This window comes from Ochotona curzoniae, unplaced genomic scaffold (genome assembly GCF_017591425.1).
Source record: "Ochotona curzoniae isolate NIBS_2020 unplaced genomic scaffold, NIBS_Ocur_1.0 contig_883, whole genome shotgun sequence".
NCBI classification, from domain to species: Eukaryota; Metazoa; Chordata; class Mammalia; order Lagomorpha; family Ochotonidae; genus Ochotona; species Ochotona curzoniae.
In genome coordinates, this window is record NW_024466599.1 from 37,450,487 (window position 1) to 37,469,179 (window position 18,693).

General features: G+C 40.3%; 1 protein-coding gene across 1 annotated transcript in view; it reads right to left on the reverse strand.

Annotated features, from left to right (window-relative positions):
• ANTXR1 (ANTXR cell adhesion molecule 1) overlaps window positions 1-18,693 on the reverse strand; it is a 194,004-nt gene that overhangs the window by 85,217 nt on the left and 90,094 nt on the right. The window lies entirely within an intron of this gene.

Consider the following 18,693-nt stretch of genomic DNA (forward strand, 5'->3'; position numbering starts at 1 on the left):
CTGGGCTCGGGGACTGGGAATTTTAACAATCATGTTGGACAGCAGTAGACTTGGTTTATTTCCAAAGGGACTTATCAGAGATTCCATTAGCGTATGTGCGTGTGTGCATATGTAGGTATGTGTAAATCTGTATGTGCTTGTGCAGGCACGTGTGTATATACATGGAGGTGCATATATGTGCATGTTTGTATATGTGTGTATAAGTTCATGCCTGCATGTATGTATGCAGGTGTGCGTGGGAGGGGGTAGGGCTTGGCTGCAGCAGTTTGGCTGATGCTGGCTTGCGCAGGCTCTAAGTATCAACAGAGTTACTGACTTGGCGCTCTCACAGGGTTAGACAGTCTTGCAGACATTCACCAGGCATTTGTGAGGCTCTAGCTGCCACACCGAGGGCTAGTTCCCTAACCAGCCAAGAATCTGACAGGAAAACAGCTGAGGACTCATGTGTGCTTCCGGAAGGCTGGTGATACGTTTTCTCTGGATTCTCCCCCCTTCACAGGGCATGTGGGGACACGCCTGATGGCAGGAGGCTTTGAGGCTCCCCAGTGGTCCCCCTGGTCTCCTCCAACCTTCGCTCTCCCTGAGTGAGGCTGTCTTAGAAGCCCCATTGCAAAAATCTCAGGGGAGGGATGGCCCTTAGCCCAGGCAGCTCTGGTCTGTTGGCTGACCTTGTGACTCATAGCAATAAGCAGGCTCTGGACATCAGAATCCATCTGGGTGAGTGGGGAGGTCCTCAGAGTAGGAACATGTCCACTTCACCCTCCTGGTATAGCAGACCTTGGGAGCAGAGTCGGAGACTGTCACCCTTGGGCTGGGGGAACTCTCACACTGCTGCACACCTCCTCTGAGGCTGGAGCTTGTGAGGCATCACATTCCTGTGCTGTCCAGTGGAATTTAGACCCATCCAAAGCAGCTGGTGAGCCGTTTCCTGCCCAGACACAACTGGCAGAGTCTGGCAAGTTTCCTTTTGAAAGTCGAAATTTCAGTCACTTTATTGCTGCTGAGAAGTTCTAGATGGGCATGGCAGAGACTAAAATTTGCTCTCTCCCGGAGCTTATATATTCTGACTGTTATTTCTGGAAGACACTTTAGGGATTATCTCACTTACCTGCCCAACCCATCCTGCGTTTTATTGAAACCCCAGTTCCTTGTTACCTACAAAGGTTCTGTTCTGACCCCCTCCTGTTTATTTCTCCCTACTTTCCTCATGTACAGTTTGTACACGAATTTTAAAACATTTTGACCCTTTTAAACAGGACAGGTACAGTGTTGTGCAACCCCTGGATCCATTCTTGGTTCTTGGCTGTTTTTCTTTCCATCACTCTCTGTGGGCAGTCTCAGTTTCCCTTCCATAGCCTAGATGCTCATGTAGACATGGATGATCAAAATCTTTATCTCTAACCTGGCTCCCTCCCCAGGCTTTGTGTTCCTATGGAGTGTCATCCAGCTCTCCAGCACGTCCTACTGATCAAGTCCAAAAGTTCAAACTGCATTCACTGCTTTCTCCCTCCAACCTCTTTTTTCTCCTCTCATTTAACAATGCTTCTTAACCCAAATTGGGGCCTTGGAAATCAATCTCAGTTTTCATTTTCTCCCTTTCTGCATTCCCCAACATTATCTTTCCATCTGTCTACTCATAAATCCTTCTCTGTCTCTGCTTCACCTTCTACACCATGAGTCAAATTGAGAATCTGATGATTTTTCTGCCCAGCTTCAGGCATCTCTTTGCTGGTTTCTCTACTGCTGCGTCATCCATCTGTTCCACTGGAGCTGGAACCGTTTATTTACAATACTATTCTGCTAGCTGTGTCTACCTTCCCACTTTTTAATAGTTCTTCATTTCCTTCAGGAATTCTGACTTTCCAAGACAACCCTTTCTCCCTAAAAGCACACAGTCACATTACAGACAAGCTCATATTTTTTCAGGTTATGATCTCCAGTGGGTCAGATAAATCCCTGGAATCTGTTTATAAACCTCAAGGCACAAGTTTTGGGGTCTTTGGCCCGACGAGGTTTCTCTAATGTCCTGTCTGATCACCTTCCCCCTTATATTCCGTGCTTCGATAAAACTGAACCACATCTAGATCCCTGCGCTTTTCCCATATTCTTCTTCCTGAAACAATCATTCTTTCATTGCTTAGGTAAATGGTTATTTTTTACCTCTCAACCATTTTTTTATTTCAATTAAGAGAAAATGCCTTAAATCTAAATGCTTTCACTTACAAATACGTGGGCACTGGAAGAGTTAACAACACTAACCTCTTTCCTAGCATTGCTTTCTCTACAGACTCTGCCCAGGACTGATTCTGAGTCCGTGTGAGCTAAGGTACTGGCCTTTACTCATCCTTCAACATGCGTGACTTCCTTTTCTCTTCTCCCCTTGCTTCTGTGGCCATATTGGTTCCTCAGGATGTGCCCAAGCTGGATGTAGGTAAATGTGATTCCCGTGACGCTCATCCTATGACTAGAGCTACAGTGTTTATTGGTGGTCCCAGGTTATAAATTTAAGAAACCCACATCCATACATTGCCTACTCAAGTGTCAAGGAAAGAAAAGCCAAGTGTGTTTTCCAGCGATGAGGCTAATAGCTAATCAAAAAATAAGGTAATATAACCAAATAGTGTGATTCATTCTTGTTAACTTGAGAGATATTTTGGGCTACAAATGGCAGTAAAACTGATAGAGGTGAAGACGCTAGATCTTTAATCTTAAGTAGTGGGAAGTATAGAAAAAAAAACATGATGTGAGAATTACATAGGCTTTTATGGACCTCTTTCCCCCAAACGGCTGTAAACCCAGAAGGCTGTTCATGCACTAAATGTAACAGAACTCCCACATCCAAACAAGTTGAATTCCCTCTAAATTTGTGGGGTTGGAGGTGGAAGATTTCCCCCAGAGATGTAGCCACTGCTCAAAGCTGTCTGCAAACACCTTCCTTGGAACCATTTCTAAAACCAACTTAACAGGCCACACACACACACACACACACACACACCCCTCTTATAACTTCTGAATTTTGCCTTATTTTTCAGCAAGAAGGTTCCTGACTTTTGATAACCCATTATTCACCAGACCTGCTTCCCACAACTCCTGAAGTTTTTGAAATTAACTCACAATGATGTTTTTTCTCTTCCCCCGTTGAGGATATTCCAACACTGCCTTCAAGGTTATGGTGATTCTGAAGCAGGCATGCAGAAAATAGCTGGCCTAGGGACTGTGTTGTTGGAGAACACACACCAAGTCATGCTTTCCCAGGCAAATACTTTGAAGGATCAGAAGTCACTTGGATGTAAGCCTTCCAATTTGCTATCAGACTTACTGCTTTAAGCCTTACATGAATAATACCAGGAAGGGATAGATAAAGCATCGTTAGCATATGCAGCCAGGGGCTGCCTGATGTTATACTTGTACAAACTTTCAGGTCCTTATCACTGAAGGACACGCTTCTAGCCAGGGTCTCCTCCGTCACTTTGTTATTCTTCTCACCTGATATGATCATGACATTTTATGTCAATTACAATGGTCAAGATGATAAAAAGAAAAATTTTGGATTCACTGGGCACATTGTCCCTCCAAAAATTCATGGATCTTGTTACTCAAAGTCAGTTTTAAAAGAATCATGAAGACAAGATACAGCTCCTCAGTGCTCAGAAAGTCTTAGTTTTTATGAGAGGGATGCTGAACTAGGATTACAGAGGTTACTTAGTCATGTTCAAATGCTATGCCATTATAACAGAAAGGCCAATTCCTCTTTTTAATTTTTTGTCTCCTGTATATATGTATATATATTGTCATTTGCCTAGCTGACTCTATTGTAGTTGTTTATTTATTATGTATGCCCAGTTGGACTTACTGGCTATCTCTAACATGCTGTTATTGTTAAGTAAACATTATCTACTGTATATTACTGTCTGTTGCTTTGAATTATGGACTTGGAAGAGTGGGTGTGAATGGTGCTTCATAAAATAGAGTCTTAGGCCCTCTTGTGATAGCCTAGAGGCTAAAGTCCTTGTCTTGAATGCACTGGGATCCTATATGGGCGCTGGTTCTAATCCCAGCAGCCCCGCTTCCCATCCAGCTCCCTGGATCCCTGTGGCCTGGGAAAGCAGTTGAGGACTGCCCAAAGCCTTGGGACCCTGCATCCACGTGGGAGACCTGGGAGAAGTTCCAGGCTTCTGGTTTCAGATTGGCTCAGCTCCAGCCGTTGGGTAGTGAACCATCGGATGGAAAATCTCTCTCTCCTTCTCTCTGTATATTTGCCTTTCCAATAAAAATAAGCCTTGAAAAAAAATAGAGGCTTAACAGTGCTGACTTCCATGCTCATTTCTGCAAAGAGAGACTTTGAAGTACTTGGTGCCCTAATGGATAGATGAGAAGATGGTTGCTTTGCACAAGGGAAAGTGTTTATATGCCTTCATGGGACTCTGTCTTTCTGTGGTAACAGAGAGAGGAGCTGGTTGGCTTTTTGGGTAATTATAGACATATTTATATTTAATATAAATGCAATAACCATGTAAATCACTTCTTTCCATCCAGCCATAATCCAGTTCTTTGGACCCATGTGTATTGCTCTTTTTTTAAAAACCAACGTTTTCTGACTTGAAAATACACATTAGGATACTAGAACAACATGTAATTTGATGCAATATAACTGTAAAGTGTCAACAAAGACAATAGTACTGGGTCAGGCTGATCTCCCCCATCCCTGTGCATATTAGGGAATCAGCAAGTCTTTTTCTATAGTTTCTAAAATGTGCTCATTAATGCGAGACAGAATGATGAACAATGTCCACTCTCATTTCTGAAATAGATCATTACTGCCTATTTAGCAAGTTGGAAATGATCATAGGACTCACTTAAAGAGCAGGGCGGTTGTTACAAAATCTTCCATGTTGAGCCTTGGGCATTCCAGGACGGGCCCAGGCAGGCCTTGTAGTCATGGTGAAAGTGGGCAGGGAAGAAGGAGGGTATTCCAGAAGGAAAATGAACCATGAACTAAGACACAGAAGAAGGGTTCAAAATCCTCATTAAATATGCCTATCTATGGAGTGCGTTCATACTAGGTAGGAATCAATTGGACTGCTGGGTTGAACTCTATCATAAGCAGCATTTTGTAGATATTGAGTCTGGTTGGGTTTGCACATTTGATAGACAACCTTGAGAATCTTGAGTTTTACGGAGATCTGCAAGTCCATGCATTGGGTGATGCAGGTAAAATAAAATTGCTTTTGCTGTGCCTTTCATTTCTTGGACCTGCCAATGAAGCAGTTTTCCAGATGTGTATAAGAGAATCCCAGGGATATTTGAGTTGTCACTTATTCAAGTACTTTAAAATTAAAAAAAGAAAAAGTAAAAAGGAAACAAAGCATTAAGTTCACTGCTTTGGGCACTGACTAAACCAACATCTGGTCTAGCAACCACAGCAAAGGCAGAAGAATGCTAACTATGTGCTCGTGGCACAGATTTCTCTTTGGGGGAGAAATAAATTAAATCATTTATTTTTGAACATCTTGGGTGTCATAACAAGCAAGTGACAAGACAGTCACCTTGCACAAGGAGAGGTGTTTATATGCCATTTTGTGCCTTGGCCATTCCATGGGAACAGAGGGAAGTGTTTGCCTGCTTTTGCAAAGTATAAACAATATAAATAATATCAGTCTCAAATAAGATCCTGATTAACAAATACACATAGGGACCCTGGTATAAATTGTGATTTGTCCATCAACTGCCAACCAGGCCAATGAATGGTCTGGGTCAGGCTGGATCTCGTCTCATTTCATGAAGTCTAGCCAACTGATTTTGCCCAGTGTGGGTCATTTGAAGAGTTGACAATTATTTTAATCTCTTGGTAGAAAGGACAGCTTCTCGGAATCTTTTTGCCTTTTTTTTGGTCATACTCCTCAACTTTCGTTTCTCCACCTTATCTTCCCCTCCTCCTTTTTCTTCCTCCTACTTCTCCTCTTTCCTCACAATCCTCTTCTTCCTACCCCAGCTTTTTGGATTCTCTTTAAATTGTGCACTTCCTCCTACAATTGTACCTTTTTCTCAGTTGGCTTCATTAATCTGTAATACTCAACTCAAATAATTCAGTCCTTTAGAATAGCCCTCATTAACCAGGGACAGGCATAAATGGACACAATGGCCATTCACTAAAGCATCTTATACACAGGGCATACCTTTTCAAGATCTTATTCAGGCACTTGGAACTCTTATTTTCCATACAATTTATATAAGTTTGGTTATCTGATATAAGACATCAGAGGTATAAACTGCCAAATTAGAAAGATAACAGATCTCTTGCATGGGGAACACATATTTAACCCCAAAAGATGAAAGAGTAGAAAAAAATAGAACCATAAATTAATGTTTATATATATAAACTCATAATGATCAGAGACCATTCTGGAGACAAATAACTTCACAAGTTGAGTTTAAAAACAGTTTGGATAACTTTAGCTGCTGATAACTATGTAGTAGTGAAATGTAAATATCGCACAATATTTTGTAACATCTACTTGTGTACAAAATCTTCTCTAGAAATGAAGATTTGGGAGTCATTGGGGGAATGAACTCAATTTGTATGTATTTCTTAGTTCCCTTGGATAATGATCTCATTGTAGCACCACCCTGAACCAGCATTGAGTTTCGCTCATTTTCGTATCCAGCCATAACTCAGTTCTTTGGATTTATGTCTGTTTTCTATTTCTGCCTTTCCTCTCCTCTATGCTCAACTAATGATTTCGGTCATTACCTTTCTTTGTATCTTCTTTTTTTTGTTCTGCTTTTATGGTATTTGTCCATTTATTTTTCGGAGAAGTTGGCTCTCTTGCTTTCCTCTGGTCACCTGTTTTCCATGTTTGGCTAACTGAGTTACTGTTTCTCTTTAGTTACACTCCCTGAAGACCACAATTTTTCTTCCAAAAACTGCTTTAGCTACATTCTAGGCTTTAGTATATGATATCTTCATTATTGTTCAGTTCTGAGTATTTTCTCATTTATGTTACGACTGTGCTTTGACTCATAAAGCATTTAGGATACGTATTTGGAACTTTTAAACACATGAAATTTTGAAAATTGATTGGGAATCTGATTGCCTATTGATAATTTTCAAAAATTCCAGATGATATTAATTTCTAAAATTTGTTGAGACTTGGTTTAAGGCCTATTGCATGTCTACATTTTACTTCTTAGATACATATAAAAGTGTGCTTGGAAAGAACTAGGCTTTCTTTGTTGGATACAGATTTTCTGCATATATTGAGGCATTCCCTAAAGGGAAAAGGTTGAAGTGCTTATTTTTCATTTATGAGTAAGCAGTGGTTGAAATAAGAGACTGATCAGTTTTGTTTGGCATATGTTTCATTATCTTTACTTTTGGCACAGTGCAGACTGAGTTTCTCAAAAGTTCTCATGCCTTCATTCTGAATGCCTCATTCTTAAAGAGCCGTTACAAAAAAAAATTACTCATCAACTGCATAAGTAAATAATGATTATAACAATAATAATGGTTATCTGAAAAATCCCACACTTCATATATGTAAAATACAGGAAAATGGTGTCTTAGAATCGACAAAATACAGTGTCTTTGTTATTCATCTTATCATTGCATAACTTATCATTACATGCAATCCCTAATTTTGGGCTCTATTTAGAATACTATGTTAGAAACTCATTTGAATATATCAAATTATGCTTAATTGCACCTTTCAAATAATTTGTATTATAAATTCTTTGGCTGTAAAATTTATCAGTTGTTTAAGAGAATTATATGTGAATCTCCTGTGGTTGTGTGTTTGCCCCTTTCTCATTGATATTCTCTCAATGCATATATTGAGGGAGAATCATTAAGTGTGGGTTATTATAACGTCTAGGTAAATCTTTTCTAATCAATATTATATAATGGTCCTCTATAGCAAGAATTCTTTTGCCATAAAGTTTATTTTAACCAACATTAGCATAGCTATACTAGCTTTATTTTGGTATTTGATTGTTACAACTTTCGTCACTCTTTTTTTTGCTCAATCTTTCTGTATTCTCATATTTTATTATGGATATATTTTATTGTAAATAGCAGACAGCTGGATATCTTAAAAACACAATTTGTGAATCTGTATTTTTTCTTACTTTTTCTTAAACCAACCTTAGTTATAAATTTATTTTTATTTTAGATAATACATAAGATTATACATATTTATGGGAAAGCATGATATTTTAATACAAGTATACATTATCTAATGTTCAGGTCAGAGCAAACACCATTTCTCAAACATTTATCATTAATTCACAGTGAAAATTCCCTTTTTTAAAAAAAGAAAACTATACATTATCATTCTCTATAACCACCCTGCCATGCAATAGAACATCAGAACTTTCTAACTAACTTTTAATTCAGTACCTACTAATTAAGCTTGCCCCATCCCACTTTCCTCTTCTCTCCAGCCTCGTTAACCACCATCATATTTTCAACTTTTTAAGATTCCACCTAGGAGTGTGATCATGTGGTGTTTGCATTTCTGCCCCTGGCTTAATTCACTTACTCTTCATGATGACCTTCAGCTCTATCAATGTTGCAAATGAAATCTGTGGCTTTTAATTGCTGAGTTTGGTTTATTCCAACTATTTTGCTATGAGTTATTTTGATTTAATTTTTATTTTTACCATCTTCCCATGTGCTTATCTCAGAGTTTTCAAAAGCATAGAATCAGAAAATTATCTTTTTCTCATTTACTCTAAAAACAAGAAAATTTCAAACTTAGGGCAAACATTCTTTATAATGCTTAGATATTAAAACAAATATTGAAAGCCAAGTGCCCAAACACCCAAGAAAAACAAATCAGCACAAATCCTCCAAAACATATTTTTAAAAGATATTTTTATGCATACACAAGGGTTATCAAAACAGAGATGCTGGAAAACTATTTTTCTTCCAGTTCATAAACAATATTTGAGATCTGAGTCCTGCATTCTGATATTCCTGTGGTCTTCTGGCTTTTCAAAAGACAGACAGTATGTGAAACCACAGGCCATCTTAAAATCACCAGAATAAAAAATGTCTGGACATTGTAATTAGATATGGCATTACTGAGGGTAGACACCAAATAGACAAGAACGATTTATAAGTAAAGTATCAATTGTTTGTAAATGAAAGGGTGTGTTTTGAGGTTACTTGAAAACAGATTCTTCTCAGGAGTTTTAAGCGAAGCACCCTTTGGAATGAAGTATGACCTCACTTGTATTAGATGGAAGTGAGCCAGTCTGAATTACACTAAGAGAGACTGTCTTCAGAGTCACCAACCCAGGTCCCTCATATTTATTTTTTAAAATCCTGAAGCCAAACTCATTTGTCACACTGTAGAGGGCTAATAATATTTACCTTACTCCTCGGCGAGCATACTTGCTAGTCTACAAACACAGACTCATAACGCTGGAAGATGTCTGAAAGCTTTTTTAATCCAATTGCCTATCTGATGTATGGCTATCATTTACCTAACTCATATTGCCTGTGCTTAAAAGCAACCATATAAGGGGGCTCATTCACTTCCACCTGACACAGCTTTCCAAAAGCTGAGCCAAAAGCTGTCATTCAGTCCATTCAACTTCTTGGATCTGTACGATAATCTCTAGAACTGGAACCCCAGCGGGGCAGCCGTTTCAGAAGAGCCTCTTGAATGTTGTCTCCAAAAAACCCCTGAATCTGCACTGTACTTAAGTCTTGCATTTCTTTTACACTCAGTTTCCTTCATCCTCCCTATAGAGAGTATGTTGCCACTGAGCATCACTCTCAAATGGAAACCTGCTTTTCAGAAGTTAAGAAGTCCTTTCACTCATCTTTTTTATTTTAATAGAATATTTCTGTTGGTTTACCCAGAAATCAGAATGTCTTTACAATCACTGATGTAATTCTTACAGAGATTACAGTATCAGTGTAAGAAAATTCCCAGTGGGCATCTATTGTGTATCAGTTCCTGTGCCAGCCTGCTGGTATTTCAACCTGAAGTCAGACATTCAGTGAATAGTAGAATCAGAATTTTAGCCTTGTTGATATGATCCCAAACTCATGCTTGTTCCTATTCTTCCTCTCCATCTAAATCTTTACCCTGCATTTTGCTAGCCACGTATTTCAAAGCACAAATTACCTATCATCACAGCAATAACAGCGAGATAACAGCGAGTACAAATGCTCCCCCCCCCCCCCACGCCCGCCGATTTCAATGAGTGAGCATGAAGGTCTAATAATTCACTTGTAGCCCTAGAGCTTTGAGTTGGTCATTTCGGTACCAAATTTCTGCAATTCAAATAATGGCAAAGCTAATTAAAATCCAAATGATTAAATGTGTAAAGTGGTGGCATCCAAATTAATGCTATTTAGTTATAATTAATACACACAGGGTGCACAATTGCTGAATTCATCTTCCTAAAATAAATTTTATGTTTCCATTTGTGACTTCTCATTACCCAAACTCCTCACTTGTCTTTCAATTCATCTTTACAGCAGGTCTCCTGCTTCCTCTGCTCTTCCAGGTTATAAGTAAGGAGAAGGGTAGGTGTGGGAGAGAAGTGAACTGAAGTGAAATAATGTTACCAGAGTGAAGAAATCTACAGAGAAAAGGCCTGCAATGGACAGTGCTGGGCTAGGGCTAAAGCCAGGAACTCAGTTCAGGTCTCCCATGTGAGTGGCAGAAGCCCAATTACTTGATTCATCATCATGACTTCCAGGACCTGCACTAGCAGGAAGCTAGAGTCAAGAGCTGGATATGAGAATCAAAGCCCAAGTACTGCCAGGATGTAAGCATCTTAAGCACTAGCCTCAATGTCCACTCTGGGTGTGTCTGCTTTGGGAAATGTTTTATCATATTGAGAACATTTTGGGGGGCGTTTCTTGTTGGGGAAAAAAAAGACACTCCTGGGACAGAACTTTTTGGCTCAGCAGATCATGAGTGACTTCTATGTTATCCCTGAATTTCTAGAATGGATTATCCACCTCTCTTGTGCAGGAAGGATTGAGAAGCTTGGTTGGGTAACTGGGGATTCGTCCACTGGGCCCAGTAAGAGAAGCTCTGTACTGTATTCATATCAATCTAATCATCCTGGTGCCTGTGTGGAGGTTCATGAGTACTTGCATAAGATTTGTTTGTTGTATCCCCAGTCATGTAACACCTCTTGGAATCTATCCCATCTTGGCAAATATGTTGCAGCTTTCTGGTGGGTAAGGACTGGCTATTCTTTTGAGTCTGTAACGCATTGCACACCTTTATGGTCCAATATTTATTGGTGTTGATGGTAATGGTATCTTTGGCTCTATTTGCTACCTGCAACTTCTTTACTGACTTAATGAAGACATCTACAGGCTAATAGCTGTGATATGACTTATTTGTACTAAAGACAACTACCTACTTTGATTGATGGATTATTTCTCCATTCTTGGAAAAGGGACAGAGGGATAAAAGGTCTCTTCTGATTTTTACTTTCTCCGAAGACAGCACAATAATTTTTTATTATGAACACAGGCTACTGGATTTACTCCTTACCAGGCTGGTGAAATTCAAGAGAGTTTGGCAAGGGCAACCATACCAGCTGTCTGTTTACCTAGAGAGCCTTGTGACTACAAAACCAGATTTTAGGTTTCTATTACCCCAAGTTACTTTAATGCAATGGATAACAGAACTGAACTGACCTAGAAAGGTCTTAGGAAGTTTCAGACTTAAGAAGTTGTCTAACAGAGCTCAGCAGACAATGCTGGGAGGTGGTCTCTTTCTGCTTCTGCAGCCTCTTATCTGGAACCACCACGGCCCCATCCTTAAGCTCCAGCACATTCCCTTCTGAGCCAGTCCTCAGCCTCTGCTGCCAGCATCCAGAGCACTCAGCCTGGCATGGTCCCACTTGCTGGTATTCCAGAATGATGCACTCTACGCCAGTGTTCCCTGAGTCACTGCCTTTCTGTCATGCTCTAGATTCTCAGCGTCTACAATTCTTCCTCATTTCCAACTGTGTGTGCCGCAGATCCTTACAGACCAGGTAGGGGTCTACCTTGGATCTTGATTGCTCAAATGAGATATTTCTTAGACACTTTCAGCAGGTCTGTATTCCTGACAGGAGTCTGCTTCTAAGCGAGGCTGTGTTCTTTTGAGCAGGTCTTTGAGTCCTAGCTGAGATGCTCAATTATAGTTTTTCATCTGGGAGAAATGTTCCTCTTAAATTACGCCTAGGCTCCTTAGATATGAAGACTGGACTGTCAGCCTTCTTCTTTGGAGGCTTCAACCAGCTTGGAGCCTTCTATTCTAATCCTATTTCATTCAGGCTTCTTCCTCTCCTACCAGCAGGTACCAGCATGATTTCAGTATGAACTCAGATTCTATGCAGTCATTCTCTTGATCAACAGCTATTCATTGAGTAATAACTACATGCTGACTCTGTGCCAGTGGTTAATAAGACACTGTCCTCTTCTCCCAGAAGCATGTAGGTTACAGTGTGCCTGGGGATACTAACTATTCCCAGTGTCTATGCTTTCTTAGTTGAGTCTCTGTTTTCAAAGATGTAATCTACCTCCAGGTGGCAGCTGAGTGCCTCCCTTCTAAGGAGACATCAGGAGTCATCAAGTATTAAAAATAGCACTGATGCTGCATTGGCTCTTTCTTCTGCAACAAAGAGGCACTGGTTTGTGGTTCATGAGGCCTTGGTGTGAGAGGAAGAAACGAAGGGCCCACTTGTGTTATGGGTTGGATGTGTTCCCAAAGGTCATGATTGGAAACTTAATCCCCAGGTCCATGTTGAAGGTATTTGGCAGGGAACTCTCTGGAAGTAGTTAGGGTTAAATGAGGTCTTAGGGTATGATCCCATGAGGAGATCAATGGCTTTCTGGGAAGAAGGGAGACTAGAGCTGGCCTTCTTCCTCTCTCTCATCACATGATAGCTTCTACCAGGTTATGATGGATGCAGCAAGAAGACCACATCCAGATGCCAAGACCATGATATTCGAATTCTCAGACTCCTGAAATATAAGGAATAATTTTTTCCCTTAAAAACTATCTGATATGTAGCATTCTGTTATAGCCACAGAAAATTGGGTTAGACAACTTGGAATGTGGAAGGGGGGGATTAGAAGAGAAAATTTTGTAATTTTGGTAAGACAGAGGTAAGAAAGACTCTAAATGGGTCATATTACGCTAAAATTATTCTTTCTAGGCATATTTTTAACTTATTTTAGGAAAAGACATCCAAAAGAAGGGACATATAGAAATGGATTACTTAAAATCAAAGCGTTCTTAAGTAAATGGGATTAGGAGTAAAATGAGAATATAATTCATATTTCTTAAATAGGAGTTAATGAGCTTTTAAAACACTCTGGAGGACAAACAAGTATTAGGGAAACATATTGGTAAGAGTGTTATGTGTTTAAAATTCACTACACAGGTTTACTAAAATGCAGAATCCTGGGCCTACCCCAGGAAATTTTGTCTTTATGGAATTTTCCAGCTGTGGCATTAGTGAAATTTTAATTCTTTGTATTTGTGTGTGGGCATTATAGAACTCTCTTTGCCTGTTTTTTTCACGTATATACAATCACACACAGATTTGTTCTCTCTCAAAACAAATATTTACAGAAAATTTTCACCAGTTGAAGACTTAAAGGATATAGTGATTGAACAATCTTTGGGAACTAAAGTTGGCCCCAAGTTCATCTTTATAGAAATTAAACCATATTCATAAACCATAGGGAACTGTGGTCCCTTCCAAGAACCTGCAAGGGTGCAGCCTGCCATGTAGTTTTTCCTAAGGATGCAGATCTCATCTGCACACAACTGTGCCTGCCTTCTAAAATGCCTGCAAATATACTGTGTGGGGGGAATACTTCAGTGATAAGAGGATTTTTCTATGTGGGACACATGCATCAAGGTTAGTAAATGTTCACCTTAATTCAGGCTTCTGAGTAGTTTAAATCTTCCACTTTGTTGTTACAACTTACTTGAATAATTTACTAAGAAGAACTTTTCAAAAGTAGCAAAGAGATGGCAGCCATGTTTTGTCTGATTTATAGCTATTCAGATTTACAGGGACACTGCAGGTAATATTTAAAAAATTCTCTTAAAGATGTATTTTATTTTTATTGGAAAGTCAGATATACAGAGAGAAGGAGAGACAGAGAAGATCTTTCGTCCATTGATTCACTCCCCAAACAGCAGCAATGGCTGGAGCTGTGCTGATCTGAAACCAGGAGCCCAGAGCCTCTTCTGGGTCTCCCACACAGGTGCAGGGTTCCAAGGCCTTGGGCTGTCCTTGACTGCTTTCCCAGGACACAGGTAAGGAGCTGGATGGGACGTGGGGCCACCGGGATTAGAATCGGCTCCCATATGGGATCCTGGTGCATTCAAAGCGAGAACTTTAGCCCCTAGGCTACTGAGCTGGGGTCTCAAAAAAAAAATGTTAAACTGTTTCCAAAATCCTGGCTTATCATGAACTCAAAATGGTATGCTATTTAATCAGAGGAAAATAGTGGGTTTGTCAGCCACAGGGCATGTGAGGCTAAATTTTTACTAGGACGTGCCATTAGACTTTTACTTGGCAGGAAAAGAGAATGAGGTCAACAAACTAATAAACAGCTGCCACTCTCTGACAAATTATTATGTATCTTACACCCCTTCTATACGTTACCTGTAATCTCTATTATAGGCCTGACAGACAGGTTCTGAGACAAGCTCAAGTTCATTTGCCCAAGATCACTTTTTGAAATAGAGGGACTTTCATAGAAACTGGAGGGACTGGGATGTTGGATTAGGACTTCTGATTCAATATCCTGAAATTTAATTCCTTCATTATGCTACAATTATTAGGCAGGTATTCTTGTTTGGATGCCTCAGGACTGAAAGAGTTTTTAAAATTTTGTTTTCATTCCTATACAGATGTCAAATTTATGAAATCTTACTGCTATTGGTTACCAGACTGTTTTTCATCTAGGGGCAGGGAGTGGGGAAGACAAGGCCATCCATCTATTTAGTGACGATTTCAAAAATTCATGGCTAACTTTACTCTCTCTTTGAAGATTGTGATTTTCCAATGTGTAAACTGAGGCATGTACAATCCTAATTATAGTTAATAGGGGCTCTCTGTCACCAAGGGCATGGAAAGTATGCTTTATAATGGAATTTATCATCTTGAGGAATGTCTGTAAATTAGAAGGCACAAGGGTTGATATAAAATGAAAGGGGGGAAAAAAACAAAACAAAACCAAACAAACCCAGAGCTTGGAGTGAGACCATGAGCAAGCCATGTTCAGAGTCATCCAGTCATTGGTTAGGCTGCTTTCTGTTTAGGCCAGTCTCTTCCTTCTTAGGCATCCATATTTGTCAATTTTTTAATTCCCACTTGTATGATTTTACCTCCTCTATGAAGCCCCGTGGTTCTCCTTGTCCTCATATATCCTTCCCCTCCCTGAAATCCTATAATGTTTATACCCAACTCCCACAGTCATTTTTTATAGGTCTATCAGGGCTATTTCTTCAAATAGACTTTTTAAATTCCTTCAGAACAGCAACTTCTGTAGATATGAGAGGAACACGAGAGGCACAGTAGGAGGTCAAGAGATAATTTGTGGAGTGCCTGCCAGAATCTTGCTTTACCCACGACAACACTTTAAAGTAGTTATCTGTATGAGAAGCTTTCAAAGTCTGCACCTAAAGCTCCTTGTGGCACTAAAACACTCTTTCTTCTCTAAAGGACAACATTTGTTGCCCTCTTTTCTCCCCCAGCATGATAAGGGTGATTTTGCCCGATCTATGGCTATGAGTTAGGGAAGACAGGGAGGCCAGTTAAGACCAGAGTTGGGTGTATCTAAACATGCTGGTGAGTGAGGGCTCTGGACACTTGAATAGTTTCTACAGTCATGGAGCTCAGCAACGCTTACCCTTGGTATAGGAATCTTTCAGCTCTTGGATGGAAAAATCTCTTTCCTGTAAAGCTTCCTGGAATTTCTGCTTCTGGCAGAAGCAGCAGTTATTCACTGTGGAGCCTGAAAACTTGTGACATAGCTGTCCAAATGGGTACCCAGTAAAGTGAGAAAAGTCTCAGCCAAACATTTTAAAATGATTTTTGGTTCCAGGTGATGGACTGGACAGGCCATGATTATACCAACAAGACTAACCCTTTAGTCGGACCCAAGGGATCATTTTTGATCTAAAAACCTTGCCCACAAAGGAGTTGCCCAAGAAATAAACACAAAGCCAAGACCTTACTTCATGCTCTGGATGCTCACACATCCCACCTGTGGCTCTGCTTTGCCCAGTAACGGCTTCAGTCTTGTACCTGAGCTTCAACAGGGCACCCAATAGGAAAGCAGCATTTTATGCTTGAATACAGGTCCCCTTGTCTGGTTGAATTCTTCATGTTCTCTGTTTTATTTCACGTGGGCTTGGCTGAGCAACAAACACGTACTCCTAACCATACATCTAAGTCTTATAAAAGCCATTGGTTAAAATGGGATTCTGAAGCAGGCGCCAATTGTCTCTAAAGAATCTTCAATTAGCTAAAAAGGTTTGTTTAGGTTTTCATTATAAAACAACTATCACTCACTGAGCACTTCTTGTTTGTCAGGATTTCCGCCAATCACATCCATCATTTCACAATCCTGCCAGGATGAGTAAGCTATGATTATCTTAGCTATATTAGAAAACTGAAGCACATGGAGGCTAGAATTACTTGGTCAGGGTCCTACTGGTGGTAAACAGCAAGAACAGATCCCTTGCTCTTGCCCTCTCCTCCCCAGACTTTCTCCTGTAGTCTTCCTCCTGTCTGCCAGCTGAGGACAACTCCATCTTTTCTGTTACCTGGACAAAATCTTTGGGGCTGTCCTTGAGTACTCTCCTCTCAAATCTCATGTACATGGTTTCCAGAAACTTGCTGGCTCTACTTTCAGTATATGCAGGGTACTTCAAAGGGCTAATGGAAAATAGAATTAAAAAACAGGTTACTTGGTTACAAAAAATTTGAAATTCCATGTGTATAAGGGATCTTTAAAAGAGGTTATGGAAAACGTGCATCATGGAAAAAAACTATGCATGGGTTTCATTTTTTTTTTTTGCATCAAAACAAGTATCTTTAAATTCCATTTTCCCATGAACTTTTTGAAGTACACACATATATGTGACTCTAACCATCTCCTCCAATTCCTGGCCTTTTCTGATACCAGCTACCCTTGTCTTTTGCCAGAAGCCTGTTAATGAGAAGCTCTGTTTCCATCTTTGTCTCTTGGTCACTATCCAGGTTGTTCTAGCAGCCAGAGTGGTCTTTCAACATAAGTCACATCGCATGCCCCCTTGAAAGACCAAGTCCTTATCCAGTCCTGCATACCCTGGCTCATCTCACTTACCCTGCTGCTTGAGAACACTTCAAGACTTCCTGCTCTTCCTGGAACCCCAGGGTCTCTGACCCCCACGTCTTAGCACTGGGATTCTTGGTTTGGAAGGCTCCTTCCTCTCTTACCCTCCCATAACTTCATGGTTAATTCCTCACTGCTTGGTTAGTCTATTTATGTTTGGAAATAACTCCTCTCCAGTGAAAAGGGAATGATGCAGAATATGTGAGGGCACTTCAAAAAAGTTTGTGGTGGGATGGTACAGAAAGACAGTGTACGTTTTCCCATGAACTTTTTGAAATACTCTATTACTGTGATGAGTCCTTGATCAAGAATTAATTGAACAGGATAGTGATATGCACACAGAGGAGACCCAAGTAGAGGTTGAAGAGTGTCACAATGTTGCAGTGGGACTTCACTGGGAATTCTTTGAACTTTGCAGTACCCTGGCAAGGCTCTCCTTTTTTCTCTACTTAAAGGCCCTGATTTCAATGTGTAGCTCTGCATTCATCACACCACAAGCTCAATCCTAAGACATTTCCTCTTCCCACTTCCGCTGCTCTGTGGTCTCAAGGCAGTGGCTGCTTCTCTGTGGTATGGTCAGGCATAATGAGAAATACAGGTTCAAACTGTTGGATTACTTAAAAACTGGGAGGAATCTGGGACACAGTTATTAGCTCTGGGGTATTTTAATCATTTCCTGAATGTTGACAGCTTCCAAAAGAGTCAGTTTCCAAAAGCATCAGACAAGGTACACTTGCAGAAAATTCACCATTTCTGCATACCATTTTCAAATTTTGTGGTGTTTGATTCAGGCCTCCAGTTTAGTGGGTGGGCCAGATGCCCAACATGTGGACATTTGTCAGTGGTGACATGTTTCAGAAGTTTGGTCCCCACTCTCGAGTTGGTATGGGGTGATGGGACTTAAACCTTTAAAATGCAAGGCCCATCTTGGGTGTTACCCAAGGAAGAGATTAATGTAGGTCTCATGGGACTCTGCATCACCTGGATGCAGGCTGTAGTGAAGGAGCTTATCCTTGCTTCTGACTTCATGTCTAGTGACATGATCAGTGCCTTTCATGTGTGCCCCCTTGTAATGCCATCTGCAAGGAGGTGAGGCAGTAAGGCCTCACTAGCACTTCACCATGCTTTTTGGATTTTTAGTCTTCAAAACCAAGAGTTAGATAAACTTTGCTTCTTTGTGAGTATCCCAGTCTTAGGTATTTCATTACAGTAATAGAAAACTGGTTAAAACATCCATTTCACCACTTACTCAGGTTATTCAGCTCAAGTCTCCTCCATAATAACAGCAGCAGTGGTCCTGGTAAACCTGACATAACATTCCTAAT